The 9,324-nt window shown below is 51.1% G+C and overlaps 1 protein-coding gene across 1 annotated transcript in view; it reads right to left on the reverse strand.

Moving 5' to 3' along the window:
* Nucleotides 1-1,049, reverse strand: part of TTC29 (tetratricopeptide repeat domain 29) — a 133,393-nt gene extending 132,344 nt beyond the window's left edge. The window contains exons 1-2 of the mRNA XM_075421092.1: nt 1,030-1,049; nt 559-616 (exon numbers count right to left, since the gene is read on the reverse strand). The gene's annotated coding sequence lies outside the window, so the exon portion shown is untranslated. The remainder of the gene's footprint in view (nt 1-558; nt 617-1,029) is intronic.
* Between the last annotated feature and the right edge of the window lie 8,275 nt (nt 1,050-9,324).

The raw sequence follows: 9,324 nt of genomic DNA on the forward strand, positions 1-9,324 counted from the left end.
TAGATATGAATCAACTTGATACTGAATGATAAGCATCACACTAGCAGATATTTTATATATTAGCGTTTCTGGGATCAAAAGCTGTTTCATTGATACAGTATTTTGCTACAATTACAGTGAAGTAATTTTTAAAATTGTGTTACTTAGAATGGAATAACAAAGGTTGAACAGATGACAAGATATGGTATTTTCCCTAAGTCATTGTTTCAGGCTTAGCATTAATGACAACATTTGTTACAGAAAGAAAAAAAATTATAAATAAAGTAATCTACAGTTGGAGGCAGCGACATTTCACACAAGTGTGTCACGGAAAAAAAAAATCAATAGAATAAAAACATATGTCTAATTCATCACTATAAAAGATCATACTTCTTACAGCGAATAACAGGTTTGTATCCAGAAGCAATACAGAAAGGAAAATCTCTTTTTAGGAAGATGCTATTCACTAAGAAATAGTAATTGAACTTTGGAACAACAATACTGAAGCCCAGAGAAGATGCAAAGCTTTCTACAAAGCCTCTTAGTTTTGAGTTATTAAGTGAGAAAAAGCAAACAAACCATGTTTTAATGGCAACTGTTGAATTTGGCACGGCAGGAGAGCTACCCATCTGCAGTTCTGGGGCAGAAAAGGCAGAGGTAAGCAGCTGAAAAGAAACTCTGAAAGCCCTGGTAGAACCACTGCAACCATGAAAAGCTATCAACAGGTAAGTGTACTTTGTGGCATGCCACAGGTCTCCTGCTCCAGGCTGCACCCACATGGGACCTGTCTGGACCACGCAATAGCTCCACACTGGCCCACATGCTCCAGGTTCCCACCCTGCAGAAATCAAGTATATGGTTGTTTCGGTTTCGGCTGCCGCCGGCAACAAAAACGTCACGCGGCCGCCCCTCCCCCCGCCGCGGTGCAGAGGAGAATGGAAAGAAAGAGGCAGAAACTGGGGGGTCGGGATAAGGGCAGTTTAACAGAACAGCAAACAGAGGGAAACAGGAACAACAACGATACAGATAAGGGGAATACACAGAACAGACCGCACGACCCCACAGCCCCGCTCCCCGGACAGGACCGGCTCGGCCCGCTGCCGAGCCGCGAATGAGTCCCCGCCGCGCCGCCCCGCCCCGCCCCCCCCCCCCCAACCGGAACCCAGCGTGACGTCATATGGTATGGAATACCCGGCTCTGTTTGCCCAGGTGGGGTCAGCCCCCACCCCCCGGCTGTGCCCCTTCCTGGATTCTGGTGAAAATTAACCCTGTCCTGGCCAAACCCAGGACATTATCCACCCCTTATTCCATACCATCTACATTATGCCCAGGTCCCCCATTGTCCAGTTGATCACCATCACTTCTCCTGTCTCCAGATATCATTCCCTTAGTCTATGGATCATCACTCTAAAGTGTCCCTTGAGTTCATTTAATCCATGACTTCGGTCTCCATCTGTCGTAATGGTCTTCCGTGGCAGGAGAGGTGATGTGTGGTGATGGGCGGTCACTTGCTGCGTCCGGAGCTCACGGCTGATGTATCTGGTGCGGCCCGTGCCCACAGTCTGCAGGAGATGTCAATCTCGATGAAGCTGCTGGATGCCAGTTGTTGAAAACCAGGTCCAGTTCCATTATTGCTGTGCTCTGCTAGGTTTTCATAAAAAAAGTCCATCCTTCTTTAATCTGGACGATTCTTACTACGATACTACTGATATAACATACAACAATTATAACAGTGATAACAGACAGTGACAGGGTTATTTAACAATTAACTTTATACAATTTATTTATGGACTATTCTCACCCAAAATCAAACCCCCATGAGGTACACATCGGACTTCCCCATCCTTCCGCATTACCCACCAGGTACACCCAGGTCCTTGAGAAAAAGCAATCCCACGGACGGGCTTGCCTTTGCCCGAGGCAGGACTAACCCAGACTGTCTTCCCTAACATGTTCTGCATGTGCACTACAGGGACTTTATCCCCTTCTACGGGGCGCTGAGGTTTTGACTGGGCAGGACCAGCCCGGTTGGTGGACCTTCTGGTGTTAACCAACCAGGTGGCCTTTGTTAAATGAGTATCCCAATTTGTGAAAGTCCCACCCCCCATTGCCCTCAGAGTGGTTTTTAGCAGCCCATTGTACCATTCGATCTTTCCAGAGGCTGGTGCATGGTAGGGGATGTGATACACCCACACCATACCGTGTTCTTTGGCCCAGGTGTCTATGAGGCTGTTACGAAAGTGAGTCCCGTTGTCCGACTCAGTTCTTTCGGGAGTGCCATGTCGCCCCAAGACTTGTTTTTCCAGGCCCAGGATGGTATTCCGGGCAGTGGCATGGGGCACAGGGTAGGTTTCCAGCCATCCGGTGGTGGCCTCCACCATTGTGAGCACATAGCACTTGCCTTGGTGGGTTTGTGGCAGTGTGATGTAGTCAATCTGCCAAGCCTCCCCATATTTATATTTTAGCCATCGTCCTCCATACCACTGAGGTTTTACCCGCTTGGCTTGCTTGATTGCAGCACCTGTCTCACATTCATGGATAACCTGTGCGATGGTGTCCATGGTCAAGTCCACCCCTCGGTCATGAGCCCATCGGTATGTCACGTCTCTTCCTTGGTGGCCCGAGGTGTCATGGGCCCACCGAGCTATAAAGAGTTCACCCTTATGTTGCCAGTCCAGATCCACCTGAGCCACTTCAATCTTAGCAGCCTGGTCTACCTGGTGGTTGTTTTGATGTTCCTCAGTGGCCCAACTCTTAGGGATGTGGGCGTCTACGTAACGGACTTTTACAGCCAACTGCTCCAGGCGGGCAGCAATATCTTGCCACAATGGGGCAGCCCAGATGGGTTTGCCTCTGCGCTGCCAGTTGTTCTTCTTCCATTGCTGCAGCCACCCCCACAAGGCATTGGCCACCATCCAGGAGTCGGTGTAAAGACAGAGCACTGGCCACTTCTCTCGACTGGCAATGTCTAAAGCCAGCTGGATGGCTTTCACCTCTGCAAACTGGCTTGACTCACCTTCTCCCTTGGCAGTTTCCATGACTTGTCGTGTAGGGCTCCATACAGCAGCCTTCCACCTCCGCTGCTTCCCCACAATGCGACAGGACCCATCCGTGAACAGGGCATACTGTTTCTTATCTTCTGGCAGCTGGTTATACAGTGGGACCTCTTCAGCACGTGTCACCTCCTCCTCTGGCGATGCTCAAAAATATTTGCCTTCTGGCCAGTCCACGATGACCTCCAGAATTCCTGGGTGACTGGGGTTTCCCATTCGGGCGCGCTGGGTGATCAGCGCGACCCACTTACTCCACGTAGCATCGGTGGCATGATGCGTAGAGGGGACCCTCTCTTTGAACATCCAGTCCAGGACTGGCAATCGTGGAGCTAGGAGGAGCTGTGCTTCAGTGCTGACCACTTCTGAAGCAGCTCGAACGCCTTCATATGCTGCCAGAATCTCTTTTTCAGTGCGAGTATAGCGGGCCTCGGATCCTTTGTATCCCCGGCTCCAAAACCCCAGGGGGTGACCTCGAGTCTCCCCTGGTGCTTTCTGCCAGAGACTCCAGGTTGGGCCGTTCTCCCCGGCTGCGGTGTAGAGCACGTTTTTAACATCTTGCCCTGACTGGACTGGACCAAGGGCTACGGCATGAACTATCTCCCGTTTAATCTGTTCAAATGCCTGTCGTTGCTCAGGGCCCCATTCAAAATCATTCTTCTTCCGGGTCACGTGCTACAGAGGGCTTACAATCTGGCTGTAATTTGGGATGTGCATCCTCCAAAAACCCACAACACCTAAGAAGGCTTGTGCTTCCTTTTTGCTGGTTGGTGGGGACATGGCTGCTATTTTGTTGATGACATCCATTGGGATTTGACGGCGCCCATCCTGCCATTTTATTCCCAAAAACTGGATCCCTTGTGCAGGTCCCTTGACTTTACTTCGCTTAATGGCGAAACTGGCTTTCAGAAGGATCTGAACTATTTTCTCCCCTTTCTCAAAAACTTCCTCTGCAGTGTCACCCCATACAATGATGCCATCGATGTACTGCAGGTGTTCTGGAGCTTCACCCTTTTCCAGTCCAGTCTGGATTAGTCCATGGCAAATGGTGGGACTGTGTTTCCACCCCTGGGGCAGTCGATTCCAGGTCTACTGGATGCCCCTCCAGGTGAAAGCAAACTGTGGCCTGCACTCTGCTGCCAAAGGGATGGAGAAGAATGCATTAGCGATGTCAATTGTAGCGTACCACTTGGCTGCCTCTGACTCCAGCTGATACTGAAGTTCTAGCATGTCTGGCACAGCAGCACTCAGCAGTGGTGTGACTTCATTCAGGCCACGGTAGTCTATTGTCAGTCCCCACTCTCCAGTAGATTTTCTCACTGGCCATATGGGACTATTAAAGGGTGAGCGAGTTTTGCTGATCACTCCTTGACTCTCCAGCTGGCGGATCAGCTGATGAATGGGGATAAGGGAGTCTTGGTTAGTGCAATATTGTCATCGGTGCACCGCTGTGGTCGCGATTGGCACCTGTTGTTCTTCAACCCTCAGCAACCTCACAAAGGAAGGATCCTCCAAGAGACCAGGCAAAATAGACAGATGTTTAATTTCTTCCGTCTCCAAAGCAGCTATGCCAAAAGCCCACCGATACCCCTTTGGGTCCTTGAAATACCCTCTCCTAAGATGCACGAAGCCTCGGGGCCAGTTACAATGGGGTGCTTCTGCCACTCCTGCCCAGTGAGGCTCACTTCAGCCTCCAATACACTCAGCTCTTGGGACCCCCCTGTCACTCCCGAAATACAAATGGACTCTGACCCTTTGAAATCTGATGGCATTAAAGTACACTGTGCACCAGTGTCCACTAGAGCTTTATACTCTTGGGATCTAACGTGCCAGGCCATCGAATCCACACTGTCCAATAAACACGGTTGTCCCTTTCCTCCACCTGGATGGAGGCAGGGCCCCTCTAATCCTGGTCAGAGAATTTGCTGCTCACTTGCTGTAAAAATGACTTGGAGGTTCCTTCAAGAGGATCGGAATCAAGATCAAACTGCCTACCTGGCCTGGAGAGCTGGCTGCTGGAAACTGGAGCGGCATTTTTCCTAGAAGAATCCCCTTTGGTGATTGTTTTACCTTGCAGCTCAGGCACTCGTGCCTCTAGGGTTGAGGTGGGTTTTCCATCCCACTTCCTCATGACCTCTCTGTGGTCACGCAGGTAAAACCACAGGGTGCCCCGTGGTGTGTGGCCTCTGTATTCTCTCTCCTGAGCAGAGAAACGCTTGCCTCTAATAGCTGAGACACTGGCCCGTACAGGTGGGGAGTAGCACATATTCTCTTTGAATTGCCACACCTCCTGGGCCAGTTTCTCCACAGCTGAGACAAGGGAGGAAGAGAGATTTTCGTCATATTGCCGGAGTCTGACAGCCACCTCATCCACTGCTGATGCCTCCTTGCCTTTCCAGTTTACAACTGCCAGTGAGTTGGCATATGAGGAATGTGCGCTCCGCACAAACTTACTCCACATAGATGCTGTGCACTGGACTTCATCTGGGTCTGTGGGTAGCTGCTCATCGCCTGTGTCACAGTAAACCAGCTCCCACACAGCTAATTCCCTGAAGTACTGAATACCCCTCTCCATATCGGTCCACTTGCCAGGATAACATACAAAATCATCACTGAAGGGGTACCTCTCCCTCACGCCTGACAGAAGTCTCCTCCAGAGGCTGAGGACTTGTGCCTTTTTCCCAATGGCCTTGTCAATGTCCCCATCCCTGGCCAGGGATCCCAGCTGCTTGGCTTCCTTGCCCTCTAACTCCAAGCTGTTGGCCCCGTTATCCCAGCACCGCAGCAGCCAGGTGACAATGTGCTCGCCTGGGTGGCGGCTGAAATCTTTCCGCATGTCTCGCAGCTCGCCCAGGGACAGGGACCGGGTGATGATCTCTGTCTCTATCTCCTGTGATGACCCTGGCTCATCGTCATCCCTCCCGGAGCGATCTGCTCTCTTTGCATCTTTCTTTAATTTTACAGGGGCGACTGCTACTGGCACAGGTTGGTCATTGGGCTCAGCCACGGTGCCTGCAGCTGTAGCTGGGGCTGCAGCAGCTACTGTGCCCGCTGGGGCAACTGAGGCAGACCCTGCAGCTGTGGCAGCAGCGGTGCCGGTCAGGGGGGCTGTGACTGCCTGCTGGGCTGGAGGGGCTGCAGGGCCGGCTCGGGGGGCAGTGCCAGTGCCTGCCGCTTCGTTTCCCCCCCTTTTCCCTTTAGGGCACTGAATCAGGTTGAACAGGGCTCGGTAGGCGTGGGCCAGACCCCAGCAGATTGCAGTGATTTGTGTCTCTCTGGGGTTCCCAGGGTGGCAGCACACTTTTTGCAGATATTTTACTAGTTTGTCCGGATTCTGTACTTGTTCGGGGGTGAGTTTCAAAGACACCTGGGGTGCCCACTGCTCTAGACACCTGCCCATGCTGTCCCACACACCCAGCCACTCAGAGCTATCCAGCCCCGGCGCAGGTCTCTGCGTGATGTTCTTAACTACTTGCTTAACCCTAAACAAGCCCCAAAACCCATTCAGGAGGCAGAACAAAAGGAGAGTGCTGGCCTGAGCATCCCAGGGGTACTCCAAATTCTCAAAAGCAGTTAGGACTAGCCTGAGGGAAAGAGGGGGGGCGAAAGAGTGGGGGAAGGTATCCCCTTCGGTTTTCCCCACAGATTGGGTTTGATTATTAACAAATTCTAAGACATAGGATCCGAGGTACAGAAACGACCGCAGTGCCGCATGCAAATACAAGCCTAATTTCATGCACAGTGATGTTATCATGTCATAAGTCGATATCGTACAGTACAGTAAAATCGTCATCCTGATCTTTTTCCCCGAGGTAACAAACAGCACAGCAGTGAATACATACTGCAAGTAAGGATTGAGATACCAGAGCCATCTGAACAAAGTGGGAAACATTTTTACCGGTGACTGTTTAACTAACACAGAAAAATGCGTATAACAAAATTTAACAAAATCTAAGAAAGCAGTTTTAACACCGCTGCTCAGCCCTGCCGTTATCCCCGCCCCACGTTGGGCGCCAATTTAATGTTTTGGTTTCGGCTGCCACGCGGCCGCCCCTCCCCCCACTGCGGTGTGGAGGAGAATGGAAAGAAAACAGGCAGAAACCGGTGGGTTGGGATAAGGGCAGTTTAACAGAACAGCAAACAGAGGGAACAGGAACAACAATACAGATAAGGGGAATACACAGAACAGACCGCATGACCCCACAGCCCCGCTCCCCGGACAGGACGGGCACCGCACGCTGCCGAGCCGCGAGTAAGTTCCCACCGCGCCGCCCCCCCCACCCCCCCACCCCCCGGAACCCAGCATGAGGTCACATGGTATGGAATACCCTGCTCTGTTTGGCCAGGTGGGGTCAGCCCCCACCCCCCGGCTGTGCCCCTTCCTGGATTCTGGTGAAAATTAACCCTGTCCTGGCCAAATCCAGGACAATGGTAAGACAGGCTGGCATGCATGCAGGTCTCACACTAACATGAGGCTGACGTGTGGAAAGCAGACTCCACAATCTGTCAGATTGTACAGTAGGTATGTTTATTCAGTGCCGGGCAGCACGGGGGGGTAACCCCACCAAAGTCGTGCGCGCCGAGCAGCGACATGTCTTTTCAATTTATACAATCAAATATTACATATACATTAGATTTCCCAATACACCTATACGTATGCATCTATCCTCATTGCATATCAAAATCAGTTCTGAGAAATAATTTCCATATTATAATTAGTTCCAAGAAGTAATTTCCATGGACTGCTCCCAGTTGCACTTGCGCAGTGCCTCCTAGTGGTGGTCCTCGGGGGTCCCAAGATGAAGGCCCATCCTCTTCATCAAGGTGTCCGCTGACTGACCTTTGTTTCTGCGCAAACTCAGTTCTCCCCTGGCTCCCATCCATACAGCAGGGTCGGTCTTGAGCGGTTCTAAGCGACTCCCAGCCCCTATCAGGAACTAACCCCTTTGTATGGAGATGCGAGACTCTCTGCTTCAGTTAATTTAGACAATAGATAAGCACTATCGGTTTTTTAAATGCACAGCAACTGTTAGGTAATGCCACTTCTATTAAAATCCCTTTAACCCCTTCCTTCAAGGCATACACACAGACATTTTTCTGAGTCCATTACTGCCTCACAGGGATTAAAACTATTGCCCTGACTCCTATTTCAAACTCAAAGCTTGGGAATAAAAAAAAAAAAACCTCACCCAAATCTGCTTCATAATAATGTCAATTTAATTTTTGTTTTAGAGATGGGAGGTTGCTTTCACAGTGAAATGGATGGTGTTTCCCCCTCATTTCCAAGGTAACTGTAATTTTTATGGCTAAATTACAACCACAGAGACACATGACAGAAGGTATCAGCAACACATCCTTCTGAAACGCATGCTATTACATTCACATAAATTTCGTTGCTGGTCATTTCAAGAGTGCTAACCGCTTTACATCTTACTCCTTTATCATAAGGCGCAAGCCACATCTCATTTATTTACCAAACACCCACAGAATTTGGCGAAAGACAAGGCAGCGCAGTTTGTTTCTAAAGGGGTGCTGTATTTAATCACATGATCAAGGGAATCTCCCCACAGGCTGGAAGCGCTCCAGCGTGCACTGAAGCCGAAGGTAAAACACCAGCTGATTGTAACGGCCTTTCCCGACCTGTTTTAGGAAACCTGCTCACTGCCGCCTCGCTCTTCCCGCGCGTTTTCTGGGGCATGCGTGGACCTGAGTGGGGGCTGTGGATGTCCGGGAAAGGGAGGCAGCCTGGGAAGCAGGCAGGGCTGCCACCAGCTGCCTGTGCGGGCGTGTGCGCTGCTTCCTGGCACCTCACAAAACGAAAGGCTGTCAGGGTGCGACAGGACAGGCCTACAGCCACGCCGCGTTATTACACGGAAAGCGCTGGTCTGATTGATTAGAAAACCCAATCAATTTTTAAAATCTATAGCCAGCGTGATAGATGTAACTTGTTTCATGTAACCTGGATGAGGTCACGGCCCCAGGCAGCGCTCGACCCATATCCTGCACCTCCTCCGGCCGTGTGGCTCCGCAGCCCCGGCTGCGGGCAGGCAGCCGCCCTCCGCTGCTTTCCGGCCTCCACCCACCACCAGCCAGCGGCACTTCGCCTGTTAACCACCCCCATACGCTGCACACCCTCAACCCTCGGCTCTGGGGCTGTCTCAGCCTCTTAAAAAAAAAAATCTCTACATATATATAGATTAGTTGAACTTTCAAAGAGAGCGGACCTCCACTCGTGGCGCGGCCGCAGGACGAGGTCCTCACCGGCGCGCCCGGCGCTTAACGGCTCCATTACTCC

Source organism: Opisthocomus hoazin, chromosome 5 (assembly GCF_030867145.1).
Source record: "Opisthocomus hoazin isolate bOpiHoa1 chromosome 5, bOpiHoa1.hap1, whole genome shotgun sequence".
NCBI lineage: Eukaryota > Metazoa > Chordata > Aves > Opisthocomiformes > Opisthocomidae > Opisthocomus > Opisthocomus hoazin.